Here is a 19,730-nt window from a genome sequence, read left to right as displayed (position 1 = left end):
TAGAGAGCAGCCATTTGTTAACCAGTTGCCTTGTCTGTAAAATGGGGCGATAATACCTGTCCTTGCTTCCCTGCAGGAAAGTTATGAAATGTGAAATAATGAATGACTGTAATGTGTTTTGAACACCTAGCAAGAAACACATTATATAAGCATATGATATCATGATTACCTCCATAATAAAAAGAAAATATTTAAAATAATAATAATACGTACATTTTAACACCTGCAGTTGCATATGAAATGTATAAGCCTTTTTACTGTTTTCTGTCTATTACATTGCACCTGCATTAAAAATGTACCCCCATGGTTCAATTTTTAAAAATACATAAAATTTAGACAGGTACTTATTCTTTTATTCACCCCATTGTGCCTAAATCTCACAGAACATATTTTAAACAATATACTACCACAAAGAGACCACTTCAATACAAATCTCAATAGTGTGGGTTAATAAAAATTACTTTTAAAGGCAAACATCTGGCACCTCATAAATATATATCACCTTTCATCAAGAGTTGTTCAAACTCTCCCTATATATATTACACTTATAAGCATTATTAATTCAGCATATTGTACGATGGTTTTAGAGTAGTCCCAAAGCAGAATTACATATGTAAAATATGTGCTGCAATATCTAGGCCTGTGCAGATCATAAAGAACAAGACATTAACCACAATGCTAAATCCTTTTGATTTAATGTTTTCTGTTAGCTAGCAGGGGTGACTTTTTAAACACAGATACAAGAAAATACTATAGTTAAGCTTAAAGGCAGCTATTTAGTCTAATTTTGTTCCCTCTCTTGTGACATTTAGCAAATTATTCCAGGTCTACACTTAGCTCATGTCAAAAATGTGTCTTAAGTATTTTACTCTAGTTTATTTGTACATATGTAACAAATTTTAAAAGATGATTTGCCTTCACAAGGTCTGTATCCACAACACCAAATTGATACTTCATTTTTTTTTCAGAGGATATTGAAAATAAAGAATATTCTGTAATGCCCTTTGGCCATTTTTCCTGCCATTAATGATCTTACTATGAAATTTTTATTCGTTGTAGTTCAGTTTTTATTTTTCCATGGTAGTAAAGGCCAATTTTCTTGCTATGTGTTTAATAAGTACAGAAAATGTACAACCAGTTTTATTGTTATATTTTATAATGGCATATATATGTGTATATATAAGATTATTATTTGCCAGTTTAAATAGCACTTACTCCTTTAGCTGTTCCCAACAAGTTGGGGTTAGATACATTTCCTTGTATTTTCATATTTCTCTCTACTAATTTAAAAAATGAATACCACAAAATGAGTGCATTAAAGCTGAGGACTGTGAAGGTCTGAGGCCTGATCTGACATAGATTAAACAGACAGTCTGCCTTATTTATATCATAAACCTGGCATTCTATCTAAAATTTACCATTATTCATATATAGATTTAAATTCTATTGACTTCCATGCACTAGCCTATGCAGTGAAGATACAATGACAAACGAAACAGACAGCCTTCTTAGCCATATGGAACACTCCACATATAAGAGAAAATGGAAAAGAATAAGTAAACAATTAAAACTTTAAAATCTTTGAAATGTATAACCCTTTTTATTGTGCAATGTATTAGACAGAAAACAATAATGTTTAAGTTCTCTAAGGAAAAAAAATATATAAGTGGCTGTTGCCAAAAATTAAAAGGGACCTTTCTTTGAACAAGATGCTCAGATATAACCTGAGTATCTAAAGCCAAATATGTAATACTGATTTCCTGATTAAATGATGAATGGAAGAAACACATCTAACTTTTATCTCACAATCATATTAAAATGAATATCTAAATATCCAAATAGAGATTATTCTGTGCTCCTATTAGAAAACATGGAAGAATAACAGTCACATACAGAAACTTCAGGACAATTTTCTACATAAGGAGGAATCCTACTTAACAATGATTTGCACAGACCATTGCTGTCTGCATGCAAAGGAGCATCTTGCCTGGAAAATAAGGGAAGAGATTCTAAAAGAATTCACTAGTATCAATGGGTTGAAGGTCAAATTCATTATTATAACACTAAGACAGCAATGTGTGATCTTTCTAGAGTCCTGTGAGGACCGTATTATTGTTTGCCTTAAGTGCCTAGATCCCATAGCACTTACCCACAGCGTATCCTTGGAATTATCCCTGCTAAATAATGCCTTCCATAATAAACACAAAAAGGTGATCTTTGATGCAGAAGGAAGCTTCTTGTTGTGAAGCCTGTATAGCAGTGGTGTTATCTCTACAAACCACTGGTAACGAAACTCTGAACTGACAAGTGAAACTACAAAATATGAGAACCTTATCCTTCTCCCTTCATTTGAGCTTGAAAAACTCAGTCTTGAATCCTCCAAAAGGTCCCATTTCACATTAGAAAAGAATAATCTTAGAAAAATAACCGAAATTATTTGAAAGTTCAAAAAAGAGTAACTCAGACGAGCAGTCAAAAATGTTAGGCTTTCTTATAAAACCCTAAAAAAATTAGTACAAGATCAAAGTTTCTTTATAGGAGTCAAGGTAATAGCACAACTAAAAAACAGACAACCAAGGGGAAAATTTGATCCCAAAGGTATTACAAAGAGAAAAACCATATAAGCAATAAATTTAAAACCTAAATGAAGCAGAGATCAACAGAATGAAAGAGCAGGAACTAATGATCAACATCAATTTGACTGCCACTATTAGCCAGCAGCCTCCTAGACACTGGGGATACAGCAATGAATAAAACAAAACCCCTTTTTTTTCAAGGAGTTCTCTTTTATATTCTACTGAAGAGAGACTGCCATAAACAAAATGAACACTTGAACATCTGCTACATTAGAAGATGATAAGTGCAAGGAAAAGCTATACAAAAAGATAAAGGAAAAGGAACAAACATGGTGATGAAGTTATAATTTTTGACTGAGTAGTCAAGAAAGATCTCACTGAGAAGGTGACACTAGGACTTGATATTGTAGAAAGGATAGTGTGTGACTTCTGAGTCATAAAAGACATTGTAGATTCCATCTTGATTTCTTGATTTCTTACGTCACTCATTCTGGAGATTGTCAGGTATCATAGCATGAAAACACTCAACCAGTCTATGAAGTGACAATTATGGAGAAGAAGGATATGCATGGATTAGATAAAGGCCACCCATCTAGATGTGACCCATGTATATGTGACCCATGTTGTGTCATGCATATGTGTGACATTTGTGTCATGTATATGTGGTGGCTTTTATCTAATCTATGCATATCCCTGTAAGCCTCTGAGTTTCATTTATCACAGAATATGCTCTTGCCTTCACGGAGTTTATAGCAGTTTTATAGCTGTATTACTTCAAACTGTCAAACATATTATTCTCAGAGTAGTAAATTTAGCTTTAAAACTCAGATCTAACAAAGTAACACACAACACATGCATGTAAACAATAGTACAATCATGCTTTTAAGGTAATCCAAAATGCAAGGTCATGCTTTTCAAAAATTGATATAAAGAATGATACTTCATAACCAACTAATATGTATACAGGAAGGAAAGGTTGATTTCACATACATTAAAGGAAATATAAACAAATTGTCTCCTAGAAAAATGACAAAAAGAAACCAATGAAAGTATCATCCTTAGAAAAGTAAATCTAGAATATTTATTCAACATGTAAAGGCCCATGATAGTCACTTGTCATACCACATTATTTTGAAAGTTCTTGTCTATTATATGCGTAACAGTAGAAATAATTTGTAAAGAAAGAATTCCAGAACATCTCATTACCTACCTTAAAAATGCAAAAAAAGATTCAACCTAAAATCACTTTTAAAAGAACACTTTATATGATAGCTGTAAAATACAAATATGAGGAAATCAAAAGCTTTCCTTGATACTAATGGTGTCTAAGATATCAGTCACTATAGCAACCAAGGTCTAAAATATATAAAAAATAAATTGTATAGTTGGCCCTCTGTATTTGTGGGTTCCACATCCATGGATTCAACCAACTACAGATAGAAAGTATTCAAAAACGATAAAAGAAAAAGTGCATCATACTGCATATGAACGTATCTTTATTTCTTGTCATTATTATTCAAACAGTGCAGTATAATAATTATTCACACAACATTTACATTATATTAGACATTATCAGTAATCTAGAACTGATTTAAAGTATATTGGGATGATGTGCTTAGGTTATATGCAAACAATACTCCATTTTATATAAGGGTCTTGAGTGTCCATGGATTTTGATATTCATGGGAGTTTTGGAACTAACCTGCCATAGATATCAAGGGATGACTGTTTAAGAAATATTTATGGAAAAAGTATCCTGAGCAAGATGGCCGAATAGGAAGAGCTCCAGCCTCCAGCTCCCAGAGCGAGGGACACAGGAGATGGATGATTTCTGCATTTTCAACTGGGATACCGGGTTCATCTCACTGGGGAGTGCCGGACAATCAGTGCTGGTCAGCTGGTGCAGCCCGACCAGTGAGAGCTGAAGTAGGGCAAGGCATTGCCTCACCTGGGAAGCGTAAGGGGGAAGGGAATCCCTTTTCCTACCCAAGGGAAACTGAGACACACAACACCTGGAAAATCGGGTAACTCCCACCCTAATACTGCACTTTACCAAGGGTCTTAGCAAATGGCACACCAGGATATTATATCCCACACCTGGTCTGGAGGGTCCCACACCCATGGAGCCTCCCTCATTGCTAGCACAGCAGTCTGAGATATAACTGAAAGGCAGCAGCGAGGCTGGGGGAGGGGTGCCCTCCAATGCTGAGGCTTAAGTAGGTAAACAAAGCCACCAGGAAGCTCGAACTGGGTGGAGCCCACCACAATTCAAGGAGGCCTGCCTGCCTCTATAGACTCCACCTCTGGGGACAGGGCATAGCTAAACAAAAAGCAGCAGAAACATCTGCAGATGTAAATGACCCTGTCTGACAGCTTTGAAGAGAGCAGTGGGTCTCCCAACATGGAGGTTGAGGTCTGAGAATGGACACAATGCATGCTGAAGTGGATCCCTGACCCTTGAGTAACCTAACTGGGAGACATACCCCACTAGGTGCAGACCAACTCCTCACACCTCACATGGCTGGGCATACCTCTGAGACAAAGTTTCCAGAGCAAGAATCAGACAGCAACACTCGATGTTCAGCAATCTTCTATCTTCTGCAGCCTCCACTGCTGATACCCAGGCAAACAGGTCTGGAGTGGACCTCAAGCAAACTCCAACGGACCTGCAGCTGAGTGTCCTGACTGTTAGAAGGAAAACTAGCAAACAGAAAGGACACCCACACCAAAACCCCATCATCAAAGACCAAAGGCAGATAAAACCACAAAGATGGGGAAAAAGCAGGGCAGAAAAGCTGGAAATTCAAAAAATCAGAGCATATCTCCCCCTGCAAAGGAACGCAGCTCATCGCCAGCAAGGGATCAAAGCTGGACAGAGAATGACTTTGATGGGTTGAGAGAAGAAGGCTTCGGTCGATCAAATTTCTCAGAGCTAAAGGAGGAACCACGTACCCAGTGCAAAGAAACTAAAAATCTTGAAAAAAGAATGGAAGAATGGATAACTAGTATAATCAATGCAGAGAAGGCCATAAACTAACTGACAGAGATGAAAACCATGACACGATAATTATGTGACAAATGCACAAGCTTCAGTAACCAACTCGATCAACTGGAAGAAAGAGTATCAGTGATTGAAGATCAAATGAATGAAATGAAGCGAGAAGAGAAGTCTAGAGAAAAAAAGAGGAGAAAGAAATGAAAAAAGTCTCCAATACAGGATAATGTGAAAAGACCAACTCTATGTCTGATTGGTGTGCCTGAAAGTGAGGGGGAAAATGGAACCAAGTTGGAAAACACTCTTCAGGATATCATCCAAGAGAACTTCCCCAACCTCGTAAGGCAGGCCAACATTCAAATCCAGGAAATACAGAGAATGCCACAAAGATACTCCTCGAGAAGAGCAACTCCAAGACACATAATCGCCAGATTCACCAAAGTTGAAATGAAGAAAAAAATGTTAAGGGCAGCCAGAGACAAAGGTCGAGTTACCCACAAAGGGAAGCCCATCAGACTAACAGAAGATGTCTCAGCTGAAACTACAAGCCAGAAGACAGGCAGGACCAATATTCAACATTCTTAAAGAAAAGAATTCTCAACCCAGAATTTCATATCCAGCCAAAGTAAGTTTCATAAGTGAAGAAGAAATAAAATCCTTTACAGACAAGCAAATGCTTAGAGATTTTGTCACCACCAGGCCTGCACAACAAAAGACCCTGAAGGAAGCTCTAAACATGGAAAGGAACAACCAGTACCAGCCATTGCAAAAACATATCAAAATATAATGACCATCGATGCTAGGAAGAAACCGCATCAACTAACGAGCAAAATAACCAGCTAATATCACAATGACAGGATCAAGTTCACACATAACAATATTAACCTTAAATGTAAAACTGTCCAATTAAAAGACACAGACTGGCAAATTGGATAAAGAGTCAAGACCCATAAGTTTGCTGTATTCAGGAGACCCATCTCACATGCAAAGACATACATAGGCTCAAAATAAAAGGATGGAGGAAGATCTACCAAGCAAATGGAAAACAAAAAAAAGCAAGGGTTGCAATCCTAGTCTCTGATAAAACAGACTTCGAATCATCAAAAATCAAAAGAGACAAAGAAGGCCATTACATAACGGTAAAGGGATCAATTCAACAGGAAGAGCTAACTATCCTAAATATATATGCACCCAATACAGGAAAACCCAGATTCATAAAGCAAGTCCTTAGAGACTTACAAAGAGACTTAGACTCCCATACAATAATAATGGGAGACTTCAACACCCCATTATCAACATTAGACAGATCAACGAGACAGAAAGTTAACAAGGATATCCAGGAATTGAACTCAACTCTGCACCAAGTGGACCTAATAGACATCTACATAACTCTCCACCCCAAATCAAGAGAATATACATTCTTCTCAGCACCACATGGCACTTATTCCAAAACTGACCACATAGTTGGAAGTAAAGCACCCCTCAGCAAATGTAAAAAAACAGAAATTATAACAAACTGTCTCTCAGACCACAGTGCAATCAATCGAGAACTCAGGACTAAGAAACTCAATCAAAACCGCTCAACTACATAGAAACTGAAAGCCTGCTCCTGAAGGACTACTGGGTGCATAACAAAATGAAGGCAGAAATAAAGATGTTCTTTGAAACCAATGAGAACAAAGATACAACATACCAGAATCTCTGGGACACATTTAAAGCAGTGTGCAGAGGGAAATTTATAGCACTAAATGCCCACAAGAGAAAGCTGGAAAGATCTAAAATTGACACCCTAACATCACAATTAAAAGAATTAGAGAAGTAAGAGCAAACACATTCAAAAGCTAGCAGAAGGCAAGAAATAACTAAGATCAGAGCAGAATTGAAGGAGATAGAGACACAAAAAACCCTCCAAAAATAAATCAATGAATCCAGGAGCTGGTTTTTTGAAAAGATCAACAAAATTGATAGACTGCTAGCAAGACTAATAAAGAAGAAAAGAGAGAAGAATCAAATAGGCGCAATAAAAAATGATAAAGGGGCTATCACCACCAACCCCACAGAAATAAAAACTACCATCAGAGAATATTATAAACACCTCTACGAAATAAACTAGAAAACCTAGAAGAAATGGATAATTTCCTGGACTCTTACACTCTCCCAAGACTAAACCAGGAAGAAACTGAATCCCTGAATAGACCAATAGCAGGCTCTGAAATTGAGGCAATAATTAATAGCCTACCAACCAAAAAAAGTCCAGGACCAGATGGATTCACAGCCGAATTCTACTAGCGGTACAAGAAGGAGTTGGTACCATTCCTTCTGAAACTATTCCAATCAATAGAAAAAGAGGGATTCCTCCCTAACTCATTTTATGAGGCCAACATCATCCTGATACCAAAGCCTGGCGGAGGCACAACAAAAAAAGAGAATTTTAGACCAATATCCCTGATGAACATCGATGCAAAAATCCTCAATAAAATATTGGCAAACCAAATCAGGCAGCACATCAAAAAGCTTATCCACCATGATCAAGTGGGCTTCATCCCTGGGATGCAAGGTTGGTTCAACATATGCAAATCAATAAATGTAATCCAGCATATAAACAGAACCAAAGACAAAAACCACATGATTATCTCAATAGATGCAGAAAAGGCCTTTGACAAAATTCAACAGTCCTTCATGCTAAAAGCTCTCAATAAATTTGGAATTGATGGAATGTATCTCAAAATAATAAGAGCTACTTGTGACAAACCCACAGCCAATATCATACTGAATGGGCAAAAACTGGAAGCATTCCCTTTGAAAACTGATACAAGACAGGGATGCCCTCTCTCACCACTCCTATTCAACATAGTGTTGGAAGTTCTGGCTAGGGCAATCAGGCAAGAGACATAAATAAAGGGTATTCAGTTAGGAAAAGAAGAAGTCAAATTGTCCCTGTTTGTAGATGATATGATTTTATACTTAGAAAACCCCATTGTCTCAGCCCAAAGTCTCCTTAAGCTGACAAGCAACTTCAGCAAAGTCTCAGGATACAAAATCAATGTGCAAAAATAACAAGCATTCTTATACACCAATAACAGACAGAGAGCCAAATCATGAATGAACTCCCATTCACAATAGCTTCAAAGAGAATAAAATACCTAGGAATCCAACTTACTAGGGATGTAAAGGACCTCTTCAAGGAGAACTACAAACCACTGCTCAGTGAAATAAAAGAGGACACAAACAAATGGAAGAACATACCATGCTCATAGATAGGAAGAATCAATATTGTGAAAATGGCCATACTGCCCAAGGTAATTTATACATTCAATGCCATCCCCAACAAGTTACCAATGACTTTCTTCACAGAATTGGAAAAAACTGCCTTAAAGTTCATATGGAACCAAAAAAGAGCCCACATTGCCAAGACAATCCTAAGTCAAAAGAACAAAGCTGGAGGCATCATGCTACCTGACTTCAAACTACACTACAAAGCTACAGTAACCAAAACAGCATGGTACTGGTACCAAAACAGAGATATAGACCAATGGAACAGAACAGAGTCCTCAGAAATAATACCACACATCTACAACCATCTGATCTTTGACAAACCTGACAAAAACAAGAAATGGGGAAAGGATTCCCTATTTAATAAATGGTGCTGGGAAAATTGGCTAGTCATAAGTAGAAAGCTAAAACTGGATCATTTCCTTACTCCTTATATGAAAATTAATTCAAGATGGATTAGAGACTTAAATGTTAGACCTAATACCATAAAAACCCTAGAAGAAAACCTAGGTAATACCATTCAGGACATAGGCATGGGCAAGGACTTCATGTCTAAAACACCAAAAGCAATGGCAACAAAAGCCTAAATTGACAAATGGGATCTAATTAAACTAAAGAGTTTCTGCACAGCAAAAGAAACTACCATCAGAGTGAACAGTCAACCTACAGAATGGGAGAAAATTTTTACAATCTACTCATCTGACAAAGGGCTAATATCCAGAACCTACAAAGAACTCAAACAAATTTACAAGAAAAAAACAAACAACCCCATCAAAAAGTGGGCAAAGGATATGAAGAGACATTTCTCAAAAGAAGACATCTCAAAATACAGCCAACAGACACATGAAAAAATGCTCATCATCACTGGCCATCAGAGAAATGCAAATCAAAACCACAATGAGATACCATCTCACACCAGTTAGAATGGCAATCATTAAAAAGTCAGGAAACAACAGGTGCTGGAGAGGATGTGGAGAAATAGGAACACTTTTACACTGTTGGTGGGACTGTAAACTAGTTCAACCATTGAGGAAAACAGTGTGGCGATTCCTCAAGGATCTAGAAATAGAAATACCATACTACCCAGCCATCCCATTACTGGGTATATATCCAAAGGATTATAAATCATGCTGCCATAAAGATACATGTACATGTATATTTATTGTGGCACTATTCCCAATAGCAAAGACTTGGAGTCAACCCAAATGTCCATCAGTGACTGACTGGATTAAGAAAATGTGGCACATATATACCATGGAATACTATGCAGCCATAAAAAAAGGATACACTTGTGTCCTTTGTAGGGACATGGATGTAGCTGGAAACCATCATTCTCAGCAAACTATCGCATGAACAGAAAACCAAACACTGCATGTTCTCACCCATAGGTGGGAACTGAACAATGAGATCACTTGGACATGGGAATGGGAACATCACACACTGGGGCCTATTGTAGGGGGCGGGGAGGGGGAGGGATAGCATTGGGAGTTATATCTGATGTAAATGACGAGTTGATGGGTGCTGATGAGTTGATGGGTGCTGCACACCAACATGGCACTTGTGTACATATGTAACAAACCTGCACATTGTGCACATGTACCCTAGAACTTAAAGCATAATAATATTAAAAAAAAGAAATATTTATGGCCATGTCAAGTGGCTCACACCTGTAATCCCAGCACTTTGGGAGACCAAGGTAGGAAGATTGCTTGAACCCAGACATTTGAGATCAGCCTGGGCAGTATAATGAGACCTTATCTCTTAAAATAAAAAAATCAAATATTTAGCTGGCCATTGTGACACATGCCCATGGTCCTAGCTACTCAAGGGGCTGAGGCAAGAGGATTGTGTGAGCCCAGGATTGCACCACTGCACTCCAACCTGGAGACAGAGGGAGATCTTGTCTTAAAAAAAAAAAAAAAAAAGGAAAGAAAGCAAAACAATAGAAATGTTTATATAATGAGTACCACAAAATTTTACTAAGGAAGGAAAAATATTTTAAAAGTTAAGTAAAAGGAGAGGGACACGCCAGCTTTCTGGATTAAAAGAAGGGATGGTATAAATGTATAAATTTTCCTAAAATTATCTGTAAATATCCTGAACTGTTCATCAATACATCAAAGTAATATATTTCAACCATGACAAAAATAATTCTAAGCTATGGGAAAAATAAATTGTATTAATTGTATTATCTTTGTGCCTTCTCTCCTAAAGAATGCCATGTTTGAGGGAAGCATTTGGACCATGTTACACACTTCACTGAAGAAGATATCACATATATAAATGAACAGAAAACTAGTAAGTGACTGTTGTTAGTGAGCTGCATATCTTGATAGGCAACATATTCCATACTATATTTTTGCAGTTCTACTAATTAGGTAATCAGTGTTTCAAAATGTAATGTGCATAAATATATCTTGGTACTTAGAATAACAAATAAAAAAAAGAGAATATCTCTTGACCAAATTTCAATTTCTAAGTTAATCTGTTATAAATGGGAAGTAGGACAAACACTAATCCATACTGAGGACTTCTAATTTTCTAGGTACTTTACATACATTTTGTCATTTAATCTTAACACCACCACCATGAGATAGATAAACCAACAGTTCCATGAGAAAACTGAAACTCAGAGAAATGAAACACCAGTTATTCATCTACTTATTGGTAAATTCAGTCAATCCCAAGATTTTCTGGCTCTAAATTCAGACCCCTTCAATTTGCCATTTTTTTAGTGGTTTAATTGCTTTTATCTCTTACATCATTTTTTAATATTCTTATTTCAAATAGTATTATTCCCACTTTGGTCATTCTCTTCATCATGTCTGTAGATTCTCATGTTGGTTTACTTCCCATGCATTAGCAATTTTGGATTAGTTGAAATTCTGTTTATCTACAACATATCCACCTACTCTCTATCTATATTTATTTATTATTTAGAAACCCCTAGATTTGTGGAAATGCCACTTCAGACATGTCTTTGATTATTTTGTTTGTTTTGTTTTGTTTTCAGGGAAATTTTAAGAAGTTTAATAACCCCGGCACAATTTTTGTGTTGAATTCTTGGCATGTTGTTCTAAAATCATGCAGTGTATGCACTTCATCATCTTATACTCACATTTAAGATAAACTTGGGATTTCGATTTCTCTTCAGTGACATTTCCTCTTCAAATATAGAGATCCAAGAAATATCCTTACTGCTTTTCAGAAGAAAGGGTGCAGTGAGGAGTGCGGAGTTTTATTCAGGCCCTTGCCTCCTAAAGCCCTGAGGCTATGCCATCCAACCTTGTGTGTCTTTACAAGCTTCAGAACCCACTCCTCTAGCTGGGGAATGACCCCCCAAAATTCTATTTCCTGAGCCAACTTGGTGTCAGCCTCGATCTACTACTTTTGGACTGGTTTTGTGCTTTATTCCAAGTGAATGTGGATTAATTTTTTGTTGTTTTTAATTCATATATCCAACTTTTTAAATGTAGCATTTCCAAATGTGTATAAAGGGGCATTTCCTCTTTTCTCCCCCTCCATATGAGCTGGCACTTGACAGCCCACGCTCTTCTCATTGTTTTTACCTCCATGATCTAAGAATTGTTCCTCTCTACTCTCATCTAGCTTTCTTAAAATTCGCAAACAAACATTTTCTAATCCCTTCCTTTTTTTCTTATTTTTTAATTTATTTTATCTTTTCCCCCTTTCCTGGGTGCCTTCTCTTTTTTACTTATCTCCAACATCATCCAGTCCACTCCTCCCCACTTTTCTTTCACTTTTTATGTAACTTATTATCCATTAGTGATAAATTTTGTTTGGTTTTCCCTTGTTATACAAGGACATAAGTCACAACTGAAATATTTTTTGTGTGTGCTTCATTGGTTAGCTGGGAACACTACAAAAAATGCAACCAAAATGGGGCCTAAGTGATCACATTATTATGAAAAATTAATTAAGTTAATTAACTGTAAATTGGAGTTTGAATGCACAGAACTCTTTCAGGTAATTATCACTCCTATAGGCTAGGGATTGTATTTTTAGGGGTGGAACAAAGTGTGAAGATTAAACTGAAATCAGGTAATTTATGAAAAAAATCTATTTCCCCATGGTAAGATCTAAATAAATATAAGCCATTTCAGTTTTAAATACAAGATCTGTTAAACTATGCCAAGATAGGTTTTCAAGGAAAGATATTCTGTTAAAGTTAATTCTCATTCTACTTTAGAAAACTAGTTAAAACTGGCCGGGCGCGGTGGCTCAAGCCTGTAATCCCAGTACTTTGGGAGGCCGAGGCGGGCGGATCACGAGGTCACGAAATCGAGACCATCCTGGCTAACATGGTGAAACCCCGTCTCTACTAAAAATACAAAAAACTAGCCGGGCGTGTGGCGGGCGCCTGTAGTCCCAGCTACTCGGAGGCTGAGGCAGGAGAATGGCGTAAACCCGGGAGGCGGGGCTTGCAGTGAGCCGAGATCGGGCCACTGCACTCCAGCCTGGGTGACACAGCGAGACTCCTTATCTCAAAAAAAAAAAAAAAAAAAAAAAAAAAGAAAACTAGTTAAAACTTTCAGAAAAAAAAAAATCTTATTAACGTAGAGATCAATTCATCATTTGGAGATCACCTTGGATCAAAAACTCAGTTTGTACAATAGAACCAAAATTTAGCTCACAGTTATTCTGTGCCATGTGCCAGGGACTATTCTAAGTGACTTATCTCCAATCATTTATTATTTTCTAAAAGTACTCTAAGTAATAGATCATGCTATCATTTCATTTTACATGTGAGGAAACTGAGGCACAGTCAAGTTAGGTAAGTTGTTCCAGGTCACATAGGTATTGGATTTTGGAGTTGATATTTTAAATTAAGTAAAGTCACTCCAGGTATGGGGCTTTTTCACGGGGAAAAAAAAAAAAAAAAGCACTTTTTAAAATAGTTTTTTTCTTCTTCTTTCTTCTTCTTTTTTTTTTTTCTTCTTAGAGCTAAAAACTCTTCAATAGCTAAAATTAGGCTTTCTTAATCCTAAGTGGTAATTGGGTGAGTTTTCCTGGGGAAAAACAATTCTGAAATCCACAGTGTTTAGGAAATAATGCGATCTGAAACTGAGAGAATAATTTAAAGCTAACTCTATGTGACATATTTAAAAAAATATGAGAAAAACACTTTAAGAACTGTAAGTCTAATAATGCAACTGCGTTAGAAGAACCATGAAATCCATGGATAATTAATATTAATCTAAGATAGATTATAAGATTTGTCCTCATCCTATCTATAGAAATAAATGTAGATGTTAGTATACTAGTGTAAATATGTACGTGTATCTCTTAGCTCTGTCTACTGAAAAGGCCTGGAGGTAATGAGACCCAAGTAGCAATGAGCATGCTCAGTGCCTCAATCTTCATTTATTAATGCTACAGTCCAACAAATAAAATGGGTGCTTCTGGAGAAATGGCTGATTCCAGGGTGTTTATGTTATTCATTTGCAACACTGTTAAGCTCATTTATATTCTTTGTATTATATTTTAGGCTCTGCCACTCAAATCTTGGTTTCTTTTAATTTTTAAATTATTTCTTCAAAATAAATAATATGGAAGGATGTTAACATTGAGAGGAGCTGTTAAACAGCAACATGATTCTACAAGTAAAAACGATAAAATAGTTATAATCATAGAACTAATATGCCTACTCGTGCCATCTACCATCACCCCCATTCTTTTCATCTCATTCCTACCCTCTAAGTAACCAATCTCATTAGTCTCTGCTTTATACTTCCTTAACTTCTGTTTACAAAAATGAGAAGATACATGTATATTTCCATATGCACCTACTTTCTGCAATAATAGGTAGAAAACTATAGATACTATTTTAGACTTTGTTTCTTTTACACAACAATATATCCTAGAAATCAATCTATGTCAGTGCAAAGAGACACTTCTTATTTTTTATAGCTGCATAATATTCTATTATGTAAATGTATCACAGTTTATTCAGTCATCCTTCCATGTATGAGCATTGAGGTTTTTCTGATATTTTGCAATAAACAATGCAGTCATGAATAATATCATCAATGTATATTTTTATATTGTTGGGGGTCTATTTTCAAGGTGATTTCATAGTAGTCAGATTGCTCACTGTAAAAGGGTGAACGGTGGCCTCAAAGAAGATATGTCCATGTATTCATCTCCAGAACCTGTGAATGTTGCTTTGTTTGAGAAAATAGTTTTGCAAATATAATTAAGTTAAATATCTTGAGATGGAAAAGACTATCACGAATTGTCTAGGTGGTCTCTAAATTCAAACATAAGAACCCTTATAAGAGAAGGGCAGAGGGAGGCTTCAGATTGATCTAAAAGATGAGAAAAGAAGTCAATGTGATCACAGAGGCAGAGACTGGAGTGGCGTGGCCACAAATCACAGATGCCAATAGTCTCTAGAAGCTAGAAGAGACCAAGAACTGATTCTTCCCTAGAACCTGCAGAGGGAGTGTGGTCTTGTTAATACTTTTGATTTTTTGAATTCTGGCCTCTGGAGTTGTGAGGGAATAATTTTTGTTGTTTTTAAGCCAAAAGGGTTGTACCGGATAACGTTCACACTGGTAAAGAGATTCCCTGTTCCTCAACAGCCTCACCAACATAATATATTGTCATACTTATAAATTGTTGTCAAATTTGATAGGTTCTATTGGTGTTCTTTTAATTTACATTTCTGTATGAGTGAGATTAAACACTTTTTCATGTGCTCAAATGCCTTTATTCTTTCTTCCTTGTTAAGTATCTTTCATATATTCTTCCAATATTTCTATTATGTTTTGGGCCTTTAATCCTCAGTTTTTAAAAATTTTTATTGTATATTGACAATTTATAGTTGTGTATATTTATGGGATACAAAGAAGTGCTATAATTTTTTAATACAATGTGGAATGATTAAATGAAATAAATTCTATTAATCAGTTCAAATGTTTAACATTTTTGTGATGAGAACACTGAAACGTCATTCATTTTGCAATATTAAAATGTACAATACTCAATTATTAGCTATATTCAGCATGCTGTGCTATGGACCTCAAAAAAAATCAAACTTATTTCGCCTATCTAACAGAATTTATATCCTGTGACTATTGTCTCCCCATTTCCCCACCCCCTAGCCTCTCATAAATACCATTCTACTCTGCTTTTATGCATTTGACTGTTTTAGATTCCACATACAAATAAAAATATGTGGTATTTGTTTTTCTATGGTTTATTTTACTTAGTATGTTTTCCAATTCTACCCGTATTGTCACAAATGATGAAATTTCTTCCTTTTATAAATCTGAGTCGTACTTCACTGTGTATATGTACCACATTTTCTTTATTCATTTGTCCCTAGACAGACACAGGTTGATCTCATAACCTGGCTATTGTAAATAGTGCTGCAATGAATACCAGAGTGCAGGAATCTCTCTGACATACTGACTCCAAAGCTTTTGGGTAAATGCACAGAACTATGACTCTAATTTTTAAGTGTTCTTTATAGATTAGGACTATTTTTCTGTTGTCTGTGATATATTCTGCAAATGTTGTCTTACAGTTTGTCAATTGTCTTTTGACTTTGTTTTTAGTGTTTTCACCATACTTTTTTCTTTCCTCATTTTTCTGTAGTTAAATGTATCAACCTTTTAAAAAATCACCGCTGGATTTTGATTCATGATTGGAAAGACTTTCCCTTCATCAAGTTAAAGAGAAACTCACCCAATGAATTCTAATTTTCCTCTAGTAATTATTTATTTCTACTACTTGTATGGTTTGATTTTTATACTTTTGTACCTTCCGTCTGGAGTTTATTCTATAATTTGCACTTGACTGCTACCGTTTGGTGCATTCCTATATTTTTATAATTTCTAAATCCCCTGTTTTAGATGTGTCTTTTCTATACATCATATAGCTGAATTATGATTTTGGGATCCAAAATAAAAATATTTTCTTTTAATAGATAAGCCCATTCACATTTATTCATATGACTGAGAGAGCTGGTTTCAACTGTATAATATTTAATAATTATGTGCATTTTATTTTATTTGTAGTGTTTTTATTAAAATGTATACTTTTGCTTTTTAAAAACCTTGTTTGTATGTAAGAAGATTTGTATTTTTATTCTAGTGATAATCATTTTTAGTTAGACTTTTATAAGTGCACTTTCCTTAACCTCTTAATTTACTCTAATCTTTCTTCTTTCCTTATTTTTCCTTTTTAAGAGCATTAAATTTTGAGTTTTCCACAACATCCATCAATGTGCATTAGTAGTCCACTCATTCTACTTTTGTTTTAGATCTAGAATTACAGATATTAAAATATTTACCATCAGTCTTTTTGCTAAAGCATCGCCAGTGATACATAAGCTGAGTGAAGATTATCCTGCAGTATATTCTTCAAAAAAAGATTATGGGTACAAAATCCCTAAGGCATTGTACGTTCAAAACTGTTTTTATATAGCCTTGATATTTGAAGGACACTTTGGCTAGATACAATCTTTAATTAACTTTTTTTTCAGTGAGTTGGTTGAAAATCTGCTCAATTTTTGTCTTGCTTTTAATGTTGTTTTTAAAAAGTCTGATGCTTGTCAAATTCTACTGACTTATAATTTATATGATCTTTTCACCTGGAAATCTTGAGGATATTTTCTTTATCTTTGAAGTCTAATATTTTACTATTATATATCTTAAAGTTGACCATTCTGTGTTAATTGTTTTCAGGCACCTAACGGGCCCCTTTAATATATACATTCAACTCTTATTTTGTCTGGAAACGTTTTGTCTGGAAACGTTTTGTCTTGTAGTTTTAATATTAGTTATATTTAATATTAGTTATATTTCATTGTTAACCCTTTCAGGGACATCAATTACATAAATGTCATTGTTCTTACTCTTTTTACTTCTGTTCTTATCCCATTTTTTATTTGCTTGGTTGTTATCCCTTTCTTCAGCTCCTCTATTAAATTTTCATTTTATTTTGCATTTCACATTTTATTCTTTATCTTTAAGATAATTTTGTCTCTTTTCTTCTCTTTCTTTCCTGAGTACAACAAATTCTATTTTTATTTCATCCTATTATTTGTCCATTTCTGGTCTTAGTTTTTAAACTTCTGATTCAAACTGATTCTCGATAACTCTAATGCTTGTTTGATTATATTTTACTTTCAAATGTTGTCTCCTTCTATGTCTATTTTTTTACAAAGAGTGAGAAAGTAAAGGGGTGACTTTCAGTGTTTTAAAACTATTATTCTTTACAATATCTCTGTATACACTTATTGCAATTTCAAGTTTTTATTTCTGTGATTTGGAATGAATAATATAATTTTGAATTCAGTGGAAGCTTCTCTCAGTGTTTCAAAGTCTAGATTCTATGTTAGGACAAGAGGTTGAGTAGTGTGCCTCTGGTATTTTTTTCTAACACCTTGTATGGCCTTGAATTTTCTCTTTTGTGTATTTTCCTTCTTCAGCACAGAATTTCCAAAATTTTCCTCTTCCTTCCTTTTTTTCTTTTTCTGACCCAGAAGCTAAGCCTTTCAAAATCTGCCACTTCAAATTATGCACAATTTTAAGTTATATTCTTGTAGTCCACACTCTTATCTTTCAAAAGTTTATTTTATAGTAATTTCATTGTAAGAGTGAAATTACACATTCTGGTAATGGTTTTATCTCAACCTCAGGTTATTGCTATTTCTCTTCTCTCTTCCTCACAGTTTTTCTCCACCTACCCTTATTCACACAAAGATGGGCATCAGGGCAACTACTGCAGTAATCAATTGCTGGGATTAGATGGTTTGTCTTTTTTTTCTTACATTTACTTTAACATTTAGCAACCTCTGTCTTTAAATGATACTAAGGGCAGTGTTGTGTGTGTATGTGTGTGTGTGTGTGTGTATTAAACTTTTAAGTTCTGTGGTACATGTGCAGAATGTGCATGTTGGTTACATAGGTATACATGCGCCATGGTGGTTTGCTGCACCCATCAACCTGTCATCTACATTAGGTATTTCTCCTAATGCTATCCCTCCCCTAACCCCCCAACCCCTGACAGGCCTCCCTGTGTCCATGTGTTCTCACTGTTCAACTCCCACTTATGAGTGAGAACACACGGTGTTTGGTTTTCTGTTCTTGCGTTAGTTTGCTGAGAATTATGGTTTCCAGCCTCATCCATGTCCCTGCAAATGATACAAACTCATCCTTTTTTATGGCTGCATAGTATTCCATGGTATATTATGTGCCACATTTTCTTTATCCAGTCTATCATTGATGGGCATTTGGGTTGGTTCCAAGTCTTTGCTATTGTGAACAATGCTGCAGTAAGCATGCATGTGCATGAGTCTTTATAGTAGAATTATTCATAATATTTTGGGTATATACCCAGTAACGGGATTGCTGGGTCAAATGGTATTTCTAGTTCTAGATCCTTGAGGAATTGCCACATTGTCTTCCACAATGGTTAAACTAATTTACACTCTCACCACCAGTGTAAAAGCATTCCTATTTCTCTACATCCTCTCCAGCATCTGTTGTTTCCTAACTTTTTAATGACAACCATTCTAACTGGCATGAGATGGTATATCGTTGTGGTTTTGATTTGCATTCCTCTAATGATCAGTGATGATGAGCTTTTTATCATATGTTTGTTGGCTACATAAAAGTCTTCTTTTGAGAAGTGTATGTTCATGTCCTTCGCCCACTTTTTGATGGGGTTGTTTGTTTCTTTCTTGTAAATCTATTTAAGTTCTTTGTAGATTCTGGATATTAGCCCTTTGTCAGACGGATAGATTGCAAAAATTTTCTCCCATTCTTTAGGTTTCCTGTTCATTCTAACAACAGTTTCTTTTGCTGTGCAGAAGCTCTTTAATCAGATCCCATTTGTCGATTTTGGCTTTTGTT

Source organism: Macaca thibetana, chromosome 4 (assembly GCF_024542745.1).
Source record: "Macaca thibetana thibetana isolate TM-01 chromosome 4, ASM2454274v1, whole genome shotgun sequence".
Lineage (NCBI taxonomy): Eukaryota > Metazoa > Chordata > Mammalia > Primates > Cercopithecidae > Macaca > Macaca thibetana.
This window is presented reverse-complemented; position numbering follows the sequence as displayed.